Source organism: Nasonia vitripennis (genome assembly GCF_009193385.2).
Source record: "Nasonia vitripennis strain AsymCx chromosome 3 unlocalized genomic scaffold, Nvit_psr_1.1 chr3_random0007, whole genome shotgun sequence".
Classification (NCBI taxonomy): Eukaryota; Metazoa; Arthropoda; class Insecta; order Hymenoptera; family Pteromalidae; genus Nasonia; species Nasonia vitripennis.
In genome coordinates, this window is record NW_022279626.1 from 1,747,989 (window position 1) to 1,764,346 (window position 16,358).

A 16,358-nucleotide genomic window follows, 5' to 3' on the forward strand; every position below is an offset into this window, starting at 1 on the left:
AACTCACTGACACAGGGCGTACATGCGGTTACTCCCTAGTCGTTTGCGCGGAACTAGCAATCTACTGACTTTTTGAAAGTTTATGTAAGTGATAATAGTTATTATTTATATAGACAATCTCTAGTAAAATCGTTGCTAGGTTTCTGAGTAGAAACAGGCTAAAATTGTTCAACATCGGTAGCTTCCCGCAAACGGATCTCGCAAGAAACCCGGTACTGCCGACATGAATTTCGTATGCCGTACTAGCTAAAAACCCAAGAATGTGTGAAAATATTTATTGACATTATTGATAACATCTTATGTGCGAAAAAATATATTATGATGATATCCTGATAATATCTGAGAAATATTTCGCCAAGAGAAAGTAAGATTACGAAACGCAAACAGATGATGGCTAGGTCTTCAGGGTCGCCGATGACGGAATTCAGGGCCCGCATATAGAAATGCATTTTTCGTCGATATCTCGTAAAGGGAGGCTTTTCGTGAAAAACAGATGAAATTTTTGCTCCGTACATGGGGCTCGAACATTGAATTTCCATTCAGATAATATAGTCAGATTTTTCAATTTGAGGTTAGGAATCCGTTTTCCGTTTTCGAAACGATGCGCCCTTCTTACAACTCCATAAAGCTAGAGAATGACGTCTACAAGTGAGCTTTTCACAAGAATCTGTGAAGCGCACTTAACTTAATTAATAATGAGCTTAAGCCCACAAGTTTTCTTACGCGCAAGGCACTTGTTTCTTTTCGCACCAGGAGTAGTTGTTCTGTCCTACGTACGGCAACTATCTCGCCCAAGCGTCGCGAAGTAATTTTTCTCCCGAAAAGAGGGGAACTCGTGTGCCGACAGTGAAGGGAAAAATGCTGCACCGTCGGAAGAACAAATAGAGCGCTGCTGGTTTACCAGTGTACTTTCGTTTTGTATCCTATACTCTGACACTATAATTGCAATAATTTCTATCTCTAACTTGATTTCTTCATACATACTTTTATCTTTTCCAAAAAAAGCTTAATTCAACTAAAATGGCTCGCTAATTAATTATTAGGCAACCTCGTAAATCAACGATTTAACTCGATATAAGCCATCCATCATCAAATAGTTGAAAACATTCGAAGTATAGTTACCGGAAACTCATTGATGATTGATACATTAGCTGACATTTGCATAGAAAATGTGTATGTATTTCTCTACTAAGACCTAGACATCATCTACGAAACTCCCAAGTAACTTGCTTTTTATTTTCAAGCTTACATCAACACATCACAAGTCTATCAAAAGCCATAAAGTCCGCTACCTTTATTAATTTTTTTCATGGAATACCTAGTCATTGTCTACGAGTCCCTGGTAAAGTGTCCCTATAAACGCTTTTCCAATTTAAATACCTGGATATGTCTTAAGGGGATGTCGGAGCAAAAGTTGCGTGCCGGTACCGCTAGTGTCAGGTGGCAACTTCACATTTCCAAGTTAAATAGTATTAATATTAGAAAAAATAGACAGTTTTAAAATGTAAGAAGAGCAGAGCGCAATTGCTATGATTACTAGGTACTATTTTAGCTCATTACCCTTAAGCATAAGCCCTTCGCTTATGCAAAAGTCTTGAAATACAAATGTGCTTCTCGTGCTTGGGTAAGCGTCATCTGATCGCTTGACTGCTACTAAGTACCTAACCACTTACAGAGATGGCGCCATGGGGATTCAACGCTGCATCTCTTGCATGAGATTGATTACAGGCTGAAAAGAGCGAGTCTTATTATTTAAATAAAAGAGTAATCAAGTGTTACTATTGCCTCAGGGAAGGTAATAGCGTTATACTATTGCACAATAGGCTCCGCCTTATGCGGTTCCTTCGTGTCTCATTGTTCGAGAGAGACCGGAGTAGAAGAAAAGAAGTCAGGTTAATTTTGAGGTTAGCACGCTTCAAACGCTAACGGTCGCTGCTGATTTATCAAGAAATATCCCTCGGTTTTACCGGGCGGATTTTAAGTTAAAAAATGACGACAGAGAAAATGGATAGTGATGCAGATGCTCACTCAGAAATAGATTTTGGAGCCAAGAGAAAGTTAAATGAGATAGATGAGAATATTGACCGAAGGGAATATAAGAAACAAACGATAAATGAGATAGAAACCGGAGAGAAAAGTTTTGATAAAGATGGATATTCTGAGAATTGCAAGGGTCCTTACCAAGTATGGATTAAAAATCTTAGTCCATCAAATAAAGTCTTTAATATTTATAAAGTGGGAAAGATAGTAGTAAAGTACTACAAAATAGTGCAAGAAGTAAAAAAGGACGGACGCTTTAGAGGTATTTAGAGGTATTATAGTGTTCAATGACAGAGAGGAAGCTAATAAAGCATTGGAGGATACAATTTTCAAGGATAATGATATGACTACATTTGTCCCAGGATTCAAAAAAATGAGAAAAGGAGTCTTGAGAGGCATCCCAATAGATCTTTCAACAGATGATTTGAAAACGGAGATCATGTCTTCTCTGGAGGTTATAAATGTTAGTAGAATGAACAGAAAGAATCCTAACAGTACAAACGATGATGATAAATGGATACCAACTACATCAGTAATGGTCACCTTCAAAGGAGATTTTCTTCCTAAAGAAGTTAGTATTTGCCTTGTTAAAACCAAAGTTGATCCGTACGTAAGAAGACCTATGCAGTGCTATAATTGTTTTAAATTTGGCCATATGGCTAAAACCTGCAGAAACCAGAAACGTTGTTCTATGTGTGGAGAGTTACACCATGATGAGGGTTGCTCAGGTGTAACCCCCAGATGCGCAAACTGCAAGGGTAGTCACAAATCTATTGACAGCAGATGTCAAATCTATGAAAAGAATAAATTGCTATGCGAAAGAATGGCTTATGACAATTTGTCATACGCTGAAGCTCATGCACGGATTTTTGGTAAATCCAATGCTCCAAGACTGAATAGACTAGACTTTCCTAATCTGAGAAATAGAACAAATAAAGAACCAGAAGTATTCAACAATCAGACACAATTACAAGATGGGAATCAGAATGCATCCCAGATTCAACCCAAGGATAATATGGGACAAAACATACTCTCACCAACAATAACAACAAAATCGACTTCGACAACGATGCCAGTAAGGAATTATTCAAGAATGAATGCACAGCAATTCTTCTACACGAACAACAATACCAATACCAACAGCCAAACGAGTACACAACTGAAGGGAGAAAAAGAAAAGGACAAACCAGCCAACCTACCATCTACAAATCAGCCTTTGAGAAATTCACTACAAACATCACAGACAACGCTATCTCGAATGAGTACTACGGAGAAACTACATGCTAGGTTAAGTAATAGTACAAATAATCTTAAGCCCCTAAATAAAAAATCATCTTCACAAAACCAAAAAACCTAACCTTTGGTATACAAGTAAGCCAGTTAGATCTATATATCATTAAATTTATTGATTATTATATTCCAGAAATCGTTTATTGTTTTTGTGTTTTTAGACTCTACAAATTTTAAATTCATGGACAAAAATTTAAATCTTAAAATTTTACAGTGGAATTGCCGAAGTATAACTAATAAATTAGATTTCCAGAATGTTGCAGGTAAATGTGATGTAATCCTACTAGTGGAAACTTGGTTAAACTCTAATTCCCCATTATTTAAAGAATCTCATTTTAATCTGAAAGGATTTGAAACGGTTAGATTTGACCGAAGTTTTAACAAAGGAGGAGGTTTAGCTGTTTGCATTAAAAAAGGTATAATTTTCGAAAAGATAGAATTGGGTTTTAAGGGTAACTCACTCGAGGTAGGAGCAGTTACTGTTGACTCTAATTTGGGAGAAATATTGTTTACCGTTTGCTATAGAGCTCCAAATACTGATAATAATATTTCAAAAGTAGAATGGTGTAAGCTTACCGACACGGTTAAACAGTATGGAAGCAAACACTTTATTTTGGCGGGGGATTTTAATGCTCACCACTCCGTATGGGGGAGTTCAAAAGAGTGCTGTAATGGAAAAGTAATAGTAGAGAATTTGGACCAGGGTAACTTTATTTTACTTAACAATCAAAGTCCTACTCACGTAAAAATTTCGAATTCTGGATGCTCTTACTCAAATATTGATTTAACGATTGTTTCACCGGGACTAGCTTTAGTAAGCGATTGGCAAGTTTTAGAAGATAGGTGGGGTAGCGATCATTTCCCAATATTTTTGGAAATGAATGCGAATCCAATTTATAAGCAGAAAGTAGAATACAGGTACAAATTAAAAAAAGTTAACTGGGAAACATTTTACGATATTTTGGAGGAACATAAACATTATTTTAATAGTTTGGAGTTTACTAACTCAGACATTATTTCTAAATATAATAATTTTGTTGAATTCATTGATAAGACCATTATAGATTCATATTCTAAAGACGATGACAAACCTATAAGCACCAGTAATATTAGACTCAGAAACAACTGCTCGTCTAGTAACCCACAATGTATTTGGTGGAACGAAGAATGCTCTAAAGCGATTCGCCTAAGAAAAAATGCTCAACTATCTATTAAACACCGGTTTACAATAGAAAAATTCATAGAAGTTAAAAAAACGGAAGCTTTAGTAAGAAAAACTTTAAAAGAAGAAAAAATGAAATCGGTCAGAACTTTTTGTGAATCAGTTAATCCGCGAACAAATATTCGTAAGTTTTGGAACAAAATTAAAATGTACAAAAATGGTATCAATAGAATCCAAAATTCTACAGGAAATAAAAAACAGGAAAACAGTATTAAAGACACAATTGAGAGTTTGTGTTCCTCAAAAATGAATGTAGACAGGACTTTGAGAAACATAAATGGGATGGAAGAACAAGAACATGATAGTTTTTTAGACTTTCCATTCTCTTTTGAAGAGCTTCAATTTTGTTTAAATAACACAAATACAAAATCTTCCCCCGGAATAGATAAGATAGATTATGAGATCATCTCAAACTTACCTGAATTTTATCAGAGAATTCTACTCGAGCTTTATAACGACATATTCCATTGTAAAGTATTTCCAGAAGATTGGAAATCGTATTTAGTTAAATTTATTCCGAAAGGAACCTCAGACAAAGTGAGACCCATATCACTGGCCTCTTGTATGTTAAAGGTTATGGAGAGATTAGTTAAAGAACGATTAGAGTGGTGGTGCGAAACAAATGGTTTTTTAGCACAGTCGCAAATGGGATTCCGAAAGGGTAAAGCTTGTACTGATAATCTAAGCATTTTGACATCGGATGTACAAAAAAATTTCTTTCAAAAAGATACAGTAGCATCTCTTTTTTTAGATGTAAAAGGCGCTTATAATGATGTAATTCCAGAAATTCTTATCGACGACTTAATAGAACTGGGAATACCAAAGAAAGTAGTTTGTTTTATAAGTCACTTAATATTATAGCGAAAAGTTTTTTTTTGTACAGATAGCGAAATTATTGAAAGAACTATAAATAAAGGACTACCTCAGGGAAGCGTTTTAAGTCCTCTTTTATATACAATTTACACTAGAAAGCTTGAAAAAATTATTGATATATCTTGTAATATATTACAATTTGCAGATGATATAAGCATATATAATAAAGAATCTAATTTAAGTGTTGAAGAAAAGACACGCAAACTGGAGACGGAAGCATCTAGAATTGTATTGTTTTTAAGAGAAAGAGGACTTGAAATCGCCCCCGATAAATGCGTACTTGTAATATTTCATGATTCTAATTATAATTATTATAAAGATATCCAAATCAGTATTAATAATATATCAGTGGGTACTTCTGAACATGTAAAGTTCCTAGGTATGTACTTAGATCGTAGACTTAACTGGAAAAAACACATCTCATATGTCACTGACAAATGTACCTCTACAATGAAAATTCTCAGCTGTTTAAGAAGAACATGGTGGGGAGCGGACCCATCATCCCTTTTGCATTTATATATAGCTTTAATAAGATCAAGAATAGAGTATGGTGGATTCCTCATCTCACCATGTTCAATCTCGGATTTCAACAAATTACAGAAAATACAAAATACGGCAATTAGAATTGCACTCGGCTATAGGATGAGCACGCCGATTAATGTAATGGCTGCAGAATCAAAAATTCCGTATCTAAATATTAGAATGAAGGAATTAGGATGTAAATATATTGTTAAATGTCTTTCAAATGACAATAATTTATTAATTAAAAATCTAGAAAATTTGTTAGAAATAAGTGAATCATACGCATATCAACATAATTATAAGAAATCACTTATAACTGAATGCTACCAAGAATTCCGTTTTCTTAATTTGTCAATCATAAGTTCAGAAACACACGTAAAATATGTAGGTAAATTTGAACACTCTTTATATATGCCAAATATTGATTTGAATAGCGGTAAAAAGATAAGCAATTCCAAAGTTCCAAACAGTAAATTCGACAGCCTATTCCCAGTAAAACCAAACTTAATCCATATTTTTACTGATGGATCTAAATTAAATGAGAACAATGCATCATCTGTAGGCTTCGCCATATGGAGTGAAGATCAAGACTTTAACAGTGCCTTTAAAATACTTGATAAAGCATCAATATATACGGCTGAATGTAAAGCACTTATAAATGTAATAGATAAAATCACAGTTGAACGGGATTGTGAATTCCTTGTGTTCTCTGATTCACAAAGTGCCTTATTAGCTTTAGCAAATAATAAAAATAGGTGTTCTCCATTAATTGCAGAGCTTAGACAGAAACTTGCTTCTCGAGCTGAAGAAAATGTTAAAATTAAATTAGTTTGGATCCCAGCTCATGCGGGCATTAAAGGGAATGAAACTGTAGATAAAATGGCTAAGAATGCTGCAATTGATGGAAAACTTCTAAACGACCCAATACCTTACTCAGACTTCTTTGCAAATATTAAGGAAACATGTAAAAAAGAGAACCAAGATATAATTACTAATTTAGGAAAAAAGAAAGGAATTTTTTACTTCGAAAATTTTGGTGATATTGAAGGTAATAAACCTTGGTTTAACAATACAAGGTTATCCAGAAAAGCTATAGTTTCGTTTAACAGAATAAGATGTGGTCATAGTTCTCTCAACTCGAGTTTATTTAAACATAAGATAACAGACACAGACAAATGTAAATGTGGTGAAGCAATTGATACGATAGAACACATTTTTTGGAATTGTAATTTATTTAATGAACAAAGGGAAAAAATGTTAAAAGAATTAAGAAAAGAGTGCCAAACAGGCCCTTTCTCTGTGATAAACCTATTAGCTATAAAAGAAAAGAATATTTTGTATGTTTTAGGAGAGTTTATCGACAATATTGAATGTAAAATTTAAATTTGGTGCCAACTCGAAGATACTACTATACATGTAACGATTAAAGATGTATTATACTCGCCAAAGTATTAAACTATTGTATTATACACACATCATGTAAAATAGGGCAATGTAAAGTACTTAAAGCCAATAAAATTAAACAAAACAAAAACATCTCTTGCATCATTTCTAGTAGAGATTTCGCTATTTATTTTGAGATTCTATCGCAAAATAATTTTATAGGAAATTTGACTCGTATATAATATGTTGCTAATACCCGTTAGCAAAAAATAATTTTCTTGCGAAAGGTTTCCAATTTCTTAAATCTAAAATATAGATATAATAATTGAATTTAATTTTTAATTTACGCTCGAACACGCTGCATCAAGTGAAATAATTTACGAGTGAAGAAGAAATTACTTACTTTTGTTGAAGATACATGCTAAATCAACGGGTTAAATTAGAAGGACAAAGTCTTGGGTAAGAGGTATAGTTCGTTATAGGTTTCTCCTGTATAATCCTGGATAACATTCATAGTGTAGTTTAGACTTTATACGTGTATTTCAAAACGAGATCCCTGCGCCAATACTCGCCGTCCTTCTACACCATAGCTACATTACCATTACTGCTAATATTGTCGTATAGTTTATATATTTAACAAATGAATAATGTTTTCCGAAGTTCGGCTACCCAAGTTCGTTGAATTATACATAAGATCCTTAACAAAATATTATGTTGCAAGTACCTTCCATAGGTGTACTAAAACGCCTAAAGAGGTAAAAGTAGTTACTTATATGGCAAAATGGTATTTAACATATTTCATTTTCATTAGTAGGAATTGTATATCATCCATTTCAATCAGAAAAATTTTTCGTCGATATGCACTGACAGATCAGTTTTTTTGCTATATAATTATTTTACTTTTTTGTCAAATATTAACCCAGTTCAAATTCTTTGAGTTTTTAAGACAATTCATTAATAGTACATTACGATACGTGAGACTTAAATGGTTCTTGTTACCCGAGCGCAGCGAGGGCGCTAAGCGCCGTGTAAAACTTGAATCATTAAAGTCAAGAGTATCGTATAAAATTTTATAGCACAGACTGCTAAAATCCGCAATTTGTTATTCTTGAAAATGTTGCTAATGCAGAATGCGATTACGAGGTAGCGTGTGCTTGTATGTTTGTTAATAAAGGAATATTAATTTTAAAAATTTATCTTTCAATATTTATAGTTAGGACATATTGAAAAGAATACGTTTTGTAATTTAATACTTATGTTATAATGCATTTATAAACTCAATAATAGAACTTAATTTAGACATGAAATCAATCTTATTTGCCATACCATGCTCAAACAATCTAATTTTGACATGCAGTATGGTTTATATTTATAAAGAGTTATGAAATGCAATAATAACCATTAACCATCAACAATGAGGACACCGCGCAAGTCGGCTCAAAATGCATAGAAGAAGCTTCTATAAGCCTACAGATAAGGAAGGTAAATCAGAGGCGAGTTTGACAGGAGAAGAGCACAAGAAGACTCGATATACTAGAGCAGAGAATTTTTACTCTGGTTTTCTAATTGGCCCTTCCTGCAACGTCACTTGCATTAAAAGCTCCAAATAAGGCAAGGAGCTGCATCTAAGCCTCCTAATTGGCCAAACATCCACCCCGCCGAGAAGACAAAAATCATAGATCGCCTCTGCTACGAGAGCATAAAAGAGCCCAGCAACAGGTCTTCATGTCCTCAGTCTGCTTCAAAAATCGTCGCCACGCGAAAGCTCTGCCCGACCCCGGTCTGGTATAACCTCTTGGAACTTAGAATATTTTTGACAGTTCGGGAACTTATAATATTTTTTATTATTTAAAACTTAGAAAAATATAGGTCGTGCAACACTTATAAAATTTTCCACTTTATCCTAATAGCATACTTACGTTGTTGTTTATCATTCTTGACAAACCGAAATAATTAACAAAACGTTAGATAGTTGCGAACGAGCGTTATATTCAAGTTGTTTAAAATTGAATAAAATAAGAAAAAACGAAATCGCGAGTGTATTTTGAACCTGGAAACTCCTGACTCCTTGCGAACCAATCCACCCTCGCATTTACTCCGCTTCGGAAGCTGAGCCAAAGCTGCTGATAGGACTTGCTAGGAGCAGAGCGAATCAGCAGCAGAAAATATAGAAAGGTAGGTGACACATTACTAAACAGGCTGCACGCCTTTATTGCGCATCACTTCTCTCTTTCTCTCTTTCTCTTTGCGTTTCATAAAAAGTTAACCGCACCACTCGAAAGCGTAACGAAATATTAGTCTGCGATACAACCATAGCGATAAGAGTAACGTCTTATTTCATCGACTGTCAAGATATAATTAATTTAAATTATTCACCTCAGTGCGGGATTCCAATTAAAAATATACAAGGGCGATAGTAGTTTCAAAAAACTTTCCGGCGGCTGCTGGAGGCTGTTCTTTCTATCATATGTCGTCCTCCGTGCTCATAAAGCAAACCAACCCGTAGAGTTACTGTCCGGTGACAACTTTCAATAGTTTAGGACATAACAGTAAGAAAACAAAATTTTGAAGCTTAATATCTTTGAAACTAATTGGTTTTATAAAGAGCCCAAAGAAAGGGATCAAGGTGCTATATAATGCTCACTAAAACCAAAATTTTTAATTGATTATTGCCTTTTTACTCCAGTTATCGCGTCATGTAGAAAAAACGACTCATAGTATACAGGGTGAGAAAAAAATTTTTTAAAGCTTCATATCTTTGAAACTAACTGGTTTCATAAACAGCCCAAAGAAAGGGATCAAGGTACTATATAATGCTAACTAACTCCAAAATTTGAACTTGATTATTGCTTTTTTACTCGAGTTATCGCGTTACGTAGAAAAACTACTTTTTTCAGTTTTTGATGTTTTTTTCAAGATTTGTCCCATAAAATAACTTTAAAAAAAAAACATGATGATTGAAAGTTATTACGACTATATTCCACTTAAATTTTAAGATTCAACATTTAGTTTTCAAGTTAAAACAATTTTAAAAAATTGCGCAGTATATTTATGGTGTATAATAAAAGAACGACGAACGATAATATTAATTTTCGGCAGTAAAAAAATAGGTAATTTTATTTTCTTTCAGGTACATACTAAGCAATTTACTTTTATTAACTTTTCCAATAACTTTATTAGAAAAAATTGAAATATCAAAACTAAAAAATCACTATAAAAAAACGCGTACTCCTAAGTACGCCAGAGTAACTTTTGACGAGTCTTTATTGGGGTATAATAGTGAGTGAAAAGTATTTATTTAGAAAATACCTCAGCATATCGCAAGAAGGTGAGCGCGATCGAGAAAGAATCTAAACCAAAAATACCTAATTCTGCCTAAGTCATGTTCTTCGAGTTAAAATTAAGAATCAAAAGCATTACTCAAACTAATCCACCCCTCGCTCCTTGGGTTTGAATAAATAAATCTAAAAGCAAAACCCCAGAGCCTACATACTCTTACGCGCTTCGAGTTGAAATAAAAAATATATCATTTAAATAGTACCTTGGCAGAGAAAGGCGAGCGAGAGCAAGAAACAAAAACAATAACACTAGCTCATGCATACTTTATTTTAATTATATTGTTTTGAGTTTTTCATTGCTAAGCTTATCGTCCTCCAGTTTGCCGCACTATACACATTTTAAATTTTCAAAGTACGGAGGTTTAAAGGTTTGGGTTTGGCATTTTTTTCTGCGTAGTTTGCCTTCCTCTGATGTGCTACAGTTTTTTGTTTTAATTTTTGGGATGCGTTGGGTAAATGTATTTGAGGATTTTGATTTAGAGTTTTTCATTGCTTAGCTTGCCTTCCTATGATTTGCGGCAGTATATTACATTAATTTCCGGGGCGCAAGAATAGTGGGGTTTTAAATATTGGGTTTAGGATTCTTCCTTGCATAATTTCCCTGTTGGAAAAATATGACGCCATTAAATGACGTTATTAGGCGTGTTACAAATTACGAATTTTTAGGAATCATTTCACGTGTCAAGAATTTGAACAAAAAATCATATTTTCATTTTTTTTTTTAACCTGAAAAATACAAAAATGACTTCATTCTCTGAGCAAGCTCATTTTATTAAAAATTAAGACTTACGATTAAACAAAAATTATAATAGGTATAACACCACAATCAAAGATTTAAAAATGAATTGTAACAGGGCTGACTTTCCCGACCGAAGCGTGCACAGGCGATGATATCGCAATCCCGCGATGCGACGGAGAATTCTTTTGACGCCTGTGATCTACTCGCGTTGCAACGCAGCTCGCTGCGAGAGCTGCTTCGTGAACGTCGTGCTCGCACATGTTCTATCCCTCCGCACTCTCCTATACGGAGCCGGCTACTCAGTGGAGGCAGCGGTATTTGCGGTGAGGACGTAGGACGACTCGTTTCAAAGGGGGATGGTGTTACAGACACACACGTCTGCAACGCGAGGTGCGAGACGAGTCAGCGATAAGAATCCGCAGAGCCGTACTACGATGCATAGCATGCGCTTCCATCGTAGACGTTAGCTCAGTGGTTAGAGATCCCGCTTGTTAATCTCGGGGTCGGCGGTTCAAGCCCGCGTCTACTCTTTTTCGCTTTCCGATTCGTCTCCTCTCCGTCCGTTACACAGAAGAAAACGATTCAGGGAAAATGAACGAATCCCGATTAAGATAAAATAAAGATATAATATCGTCGCTCCGTACAAAGACTAGCACAGTTCAAATTTTTAAACGAAAACTAGCACAACTCACGATTTGCCGCGAAGAGTAGCACAGTTCACAAATGCGGTCAAGAGTAGCACAACTCGCGACTTTATATTACTTAAAATGTGAGTATTTTACGTTTTTATTGGGTTCTTTGGTTGGTTAAGTTTATGAAAACCTTGGACAAAGACAGATAAACCTCAAAGTGTTAAAAGGTTTCAAAAATTTTAGAAGGTTTCTAAAAAAAGCGAATAATTTAAAAAAATGTCTAAAAAGTTATTATTTGTATTTGTAAAAACAATTTTAAATTCGGTAAAAAGTTGTAAATTGTGAATATTTAAAAATGTTCATTTGGGGACAGTTTTGCAAAAATCGGGACATTTTTATAGAAATTCGTTGTTTCAAGTTTGAGTTGTGCCAGTCTTCGCGGGAAATTTTGAGTTGTGCTAGTCTAGCGTGCGTCAAATGAGTTGTGCTACTTATGACGGGAAATTTGAACAGTGCAACTCTTCGTAGGGAGCGACGATATACTGTGCGACTAATCTTATTTCTACACAAGTATGCACCGTGTCACATCAATGTCGCCTTGGCGTGAAAAGTATCTCGCAAAGCATACGCGCGCGTGAAAAGGAAGGCCGCTACTCGGTGCCGCTGCACCAAGTAGCAAAGCTGTAACTGCTGCTACTGCTGAGGTAATACAGATAAAAGGGCTTAGCCCTACTTACTCGTAGTCGTCGTTCTCAGTTGGCGCGTACCAGACACTCAGAAACACTCTGGGCCAGTGATGTTAATTGCTCACTAGCAGAAGCTGACGTTCTCTAGTTCGATCGCTGGTCGACAGGCCGGGTGGTCCTTCCCTATGGTAGCAGGAGTTGGCCGAAGCGTCTTCTTCTCGCGATCACACACTCTCTCACTCTCTCGTACGCTATCGGTTGTCGCTCGGTGTAGTCAGTCTCACACATAAGAGCTGACGCGTTCGCATCTATGGCCGCAAGCTATCTGTCTGTCCGACGGATTGTGACTCATACGCGAGGCTCCGACTCTCGCCTTACGCTTGCGCAACGTCGCGTTTCAACAAATATATATCCACTTTATACAATGCCGGTCACCCATCCATTTATAGAACCAATGAATCAATGCTTGACTTTTTGATCAATTATCTACACTTCTATACTCAAAGCTACTAGTACAGTGTGTGATGATGTATTCTGTCAAGTAGGTTAAAATCATACTGTCGTTCTTTTGTTTTGGGTAAAGGTATAAATGGACACCTGGACACTTTCGCTGACAAGTATTTACAGCTATAGACTCGAAAAACTACAAAGCTCACTACTTCCTGACTATTCTATTGAATAGGTAGGATTTGAATGATTTATGTAGTAGAAGAGACTGTAAAGAAGTTAATAAACCTCTCACTGTTAGTAAATAAAAGAGAAAATTGCCGTTTGCTTATTGCGCATTTTTAATAATAAAATTATACGTCGTATGATGTAACACCTGGGGGCCAAGTTATTGCAATAAGTTAATTGCAATATTAAAAACCACTGCCAATTTTCTGGCATGTAGCATCCTCCAACTGAATATATAGTTCCAATAGATAAAATTTTGTTCAAATATACAGTATATTAATGATTTTTATAAAGTTATTCAATCCTAATTATTTTACTAAAAGAGCAATTATTTAGGCAAAAGACTATCGTAATCAGAAAGATTTAATAGTCCCTAAAATCTTAAGGCGCACGCTCTTACCGCTGAGCCAACCACGCACTAAATAACACTACTAGCTGTTAGACGGGCGCTGCTCCTGTCCACCACCCGTCTTTTAAATATCATAGGGTCCTCATAACCTCATAAAACCATACATTTTTTCAAAACATTCTGAACTTTAGTTAGCGACTTGTAAGGTTTAACAAAAATAGTAATTTTCAGTTATACAGGGTATACAAGGTGAGAGGCAAAGAATTTGAATCTTAATATCTTTAGAACTAATCGGTTTCATAAGCTATAAGATATTATCTATATTTATTATTATAATAATACTAAACTAGCAACGAACGCTCGCTTCGCTCGCGATTTACGAATTACTTGTAATGATATTTAATTATTTGACGTGTCATTATTAAATATACTATTAAATATTAAATTTACACTTTATGATAATTTCTGACCAATTAAAAGCAAGATTCCAAAAATGTTCCACCAGGATTAACTACCGTCAAGTACAAATAAATATATTCAATACAGCCAACATTCAATAAAAGTTATAGCTACACAGGACCTGTTTTAAAATAATAGAATAAAATGGAAATAAATTTTAATTATTAAAAAATGTTTTCAAACTTTGTAATTATTTGATGAAAGTATTATTTATATTAACAGAATATAAGAATAAAATAATATTAATTACAAATTTTTTTATTTACATTTATAATATAATGTAAATTGTAGGATTATAACAATCATAACATTTATATTCTGTACTAAAATGTGATACATAAGATAATATTTACTTTTATATTAAATGATAACGATATCTTAAATCCCTAGTGAAAACCACTGAAGAAAACAGTTATAAACTGCAGATGACAGCAGGAAAATTTCGGAATTGAGACACAGACAACAATAATCTTCTGCTCTTTTAGTTATATTTAGTTTTCTAGAGTTTTCTCCGTTTGGCTTCAGTTTTTTTTCAAGTATAAAACTTTACAATTTTGTAAATGAATAAAAAATGAATACAACAGACAATAACTAATAATTTTTTGAACCAATATTTTTCATAAAACCATATTGGTGTTTGGAGATCATGTCATTATTTTGGATAAAATCATATAGCCTGTTATAGATAATTCTTTCGAAAATTTTAGCTACATTAGATATAAGTGAGATTGGCCTATAATTGGTAATGTTATGTTTTTCCCCTGCTTTATATATTGGGACGATCTTGGCCTTTTTAATGCATCTGGCCATATAGCTTTTTCAATGCACAAATTAAAAATATGCGTAAAGGGTACCGCAATATAATTACAAATCACTTTCAAGGTTTTAGCATTTATTTTGTCCACTCCACCATTTTTTATTTTTAATGTATTGATTATGTTTTTTAATTCATTCGTGTTTGTAAGTTTCATAAAAATTGACTTTGCATTAAAATCCGGTAGTTTAAATTCAGCATCATTGGGTTGCACGATATCATTACTCAATTTCTGGCCGATCTCACAAAAAAACGTATTCATGTTCCTAGCTATCTCAACTTTCTCTATAACTTTATTGTCATTTATCTTTATATAACTTATGGTTTCATTAGATCTTTTTTTGCCAAGTTTTTTGTTTATGATTTCCCAAAGTTTTTTGGGATTATTGGCATTTTTTTCGACTAGTTTTTTTATCATATTTAAATTTGGCGTCTTTAATAACTTTCTCTAAGATTTTGAAATAGGTTCTGAATTCAGTTTTAAGTTGTTCATTACTGATATCCAACTTCCATAAGTAATATAAGAAATCTTTGGTTTCGCACGATGTAATTATGGCATCAGTGATCCAATTTTTCCTCTCCACCTTTAAGCTCCTGTTTAAGCTTCCTTTGATTCATTTTGGATAACTCTATACATTGTTTAATCTCATTCAACAATTTATCTGTGGCCAAATAAGGATTCTGCATTGTGATAATTTTATTCCAATTTCTCGTTTTAGAACTATTTAATAATTTTTTATAATTTAAAACTATTGTTGGTTTGTTATGTACTATTTTTATTTTATTGAGAGCTATAAATATAGGGCAATGATCTGTTATAGATAGTTTAAGTTTATAAGTAAATGTATTTAAGTTATCAATTTTTATCAAAATATTATCAATGTAAGATCCTTTTTGCAATGCCCACAGGTGGCCTCGTAATTCCAACGAATCCAGGAATGTATCCTTTATTGAAGAATTTACACAGGAATTTTTGGCTCACATGATCGCATTCCAATATATCAATATTTAAATCTATTACTAAGTGATTTTTAATGTTCCTCTTCTTTATCAAATATTTATTTAAATCTAATATAAACTTAGTCTTAGTTATGCCATGGCATCTGTACATGGATGAGACTTCAATATTGCTATTATTACTTAAGTTAATTTTTGTATTTACAATTATAATCCTACCCTGTTGAACAATTTCTGTGCTCTGACCTAAGTTCCTATTTACAAATACTATAACTTGGTCATTCCTATTAATCCTACTATCGTTGTAGTAAAACTCGTATTCATAGTTGCTTCCAATCAGTTAAAAAAATGTATGATTTGCCTGCTCAAATGTTTCAGA

The 16,358-nt window shown here is 34.0% G+C and overlaps 1 protein-coding gene across 5 annotated transcripts in view; it reads right to left on the minus strand.

Moving 5' to 3' along the window:
• LOC107980969 (LIM/homeobox protein Awh) overlaps positions 1–16,358 on the minus strand; it is a 172,727-nt gene that overhangs the window by 115,071 nt on the left and 41,298 nt on the right. Inside the window, exon 1 of one of the 5 annotated variants that reach the window (XM_032601826.1) lies at positions 7,734–8,063. The exons of the other annotated variants lie outside the window; for them this stretch is intronic. The gene's annotated coding sequence lies outside the window, so the exon portion shown is untranslated. Of the gene's footprint in view, positions 1–7,733; positions 8,064–16,358 lie in introns of those variants that run through there. 5 annotated transcript variants of the gene reach the window in all.